General features: G+C 43.1%; 1 non-coding gene across 1 annotated transcript; it reads right to left on the minus strand.

Moving 5' to 3' along the window:
• Positions 1 to 550: 550 nt before the first annotated feature.
• On the minus strand, positions 551 to 623 carry trnaf-aaa (transfer RNA phenylalanine (anticodon AAA)). Its single transcript has one exon. It is a non-coding gene; the product is annotated as a tRNA-Phe (tRNA).
• Positions 624 to 2,014: the final 1,391 nt, after the last annotated feature.

Raw genomic sequence — 2,014 nt, forward strand, 5'->3', positions numbered from 1 at the left:
TCAGGAGATACACCAACAATGACTGTGACATCAATAACAGCAGCATATGCATAGGAGCACTGTAAGAGAAAGATATAATACTTATTTTCTGAGAATATCGGTTCTTCAGAAGCTTATATAACAAATTGTAAATCCTTAGAATTGTGGAAAAATGTCTGGTTGACTTGAATCATGATAGGTTAGGATTCAGAATGTCATTATGTCTGCAACTCTGCTCAAATACCTACGTCATAGAATCCCTACAATGTGGAAACAGGCTATTTGACCCAACACATCAACACCGACTCTCCAAACAGCAATTCACCAGACCCTACCTAACTTATACATCCCTATGGGCAATTTAGTATGTCCAATTCACCCAAGCTGGAAGGAAACTGGAACACCCAGAGGAAACCCACACAGACACAGGGAAAATGTGCAAAGTGCACACAGACAACCACCTGAGGCTGGAATTGAACCTGGGCCCCTCGAGCTGTGAGGCATCAATGCTAACCACTGAACCACTATGCCGTCCATATTAAAGGTTGGAGTGGTCAGGGAACATTCTTTTTGCCGAAACTCAGAATTGAAACAGGGACCTTTAGATCTTTAATCTAACACTCTCCCAACTGAGCTATTTCAGCTGGCTAATATGTGGTGATTAGAACTTTCATGGATGAAAATCCATGTCTGTTAGAGATTTCACTGAGTGTCACCTAATTTATACTTCTCCATGGACACAAACCATCATCTCTCTCCCAGATAGAGCAAGAATGGGTAATGATGGAAGGATTAGCCCTGGGAAAAAAAAAACATCCTCTCCTCACTGTCATACTCATTAAGTTCTGGACGAGAAAGTCAATATACCACTAATGAATTAGTTAATTAATTGCTACTTAAGGTTCTCAATGCCCATCCTCCCCAGTCACCAGCGTTCCTGACAGGTGAGAGAGGTGACCAGCTTTCTGGCTAGGAAACCAGAGAGCATAAGAAATAGGAACAAGAGTATTCAGCCCCCCAAGTTGATCTGAAATCAGGGCAACAATCAACCTATTCGTACAAATAATGACTCACCTTCTGGGACGTGACCTTCTGGCCCAGAGGTCAAATACTGTGGTGATTGTGACAAGGTCAGCCAGGAGGACCTCATGAAATATGATTTCTCTGATTGAAGCTATTAATCCGTTCCATTTAGAGAGCCATAGCTGACAGATAAAAAGAGGCATGTCAGACATTCTGACACTGACAGCTGACTCTGAGGGAGCTGGACCAGCATCTAGCCCTGTCCCCATGTAAATAAAGGGTGACTTGGTGATGGGAAACAGGCATCGCTGGAGTTAATTCAGATACCTCTCCGAGATCCTCAATGGCAACCTGTATGCTGGGTTGTGGGTGGGAAAGGATGGGGCTTCCAATTGCCTCAAGCCGGGGGGCAACTGGAGGTACAGATGGTGGGCAAGTGTATGGTCTCTGAGAGACATGTCTCTGCCTTTGTCTTTACCGCTTCCCCCGACCCACCCTGACGACTCCCCTCTCCTCAAAAAAAGTAAAGGATACTTATTTACTCTCTGCTGAACCTCCCAAAGAGTAGGTTTCTTAAGCAGACTTTGTCTGAATAACCAGCAGGTTTTAGTGTCCTGGCCACTAAGAAACCCAATGATGCTCCTCTGTAAGCACATAAGCTGATTGGTGGATTACTGGGTACTTTTGCTCAGCAGTAGATGTAGTCGGATAGTCTCTATGAAACACATTCGCCCCCATTTGTCAAACAAAAATGGGAATATCTTTGCCCCATGAATATTTAGTCCTAAAGCATCCCCAAGGAATTAAACTTGTCTATACAGAACTTAGGATTTATACTCTTTACCAATGATAGGTGTTCCATTTTGGGGTCTTTCAGGAGATTACTTTGGACTCTCCTACTCTTATTTTCATACAGGATTCACAGTTCCACATATCTTTGATAGTGCTTATCATACCTTTAAATCTGGCCAAGCATCTAGGTTACATGTTCATGAAATAAATACCCAGTCTG

Source organism: Hemiscyllium ocellatum, chromosome 37, assembly GCF_020745735.1.
Source record: "Hemiscyllium ocellatum isolate sHemOce1 chromosome 37, sHemOce1.pat.X.cur, whole genome shotgun sequence".
Lineage (NCBI taxonomy): Eukaryota > Metazoa > Chordata > Chondrichthyes > Orectolobiformes > Hemiscylliidae > Hemiscyllium > Hemiscyllium ocellatum.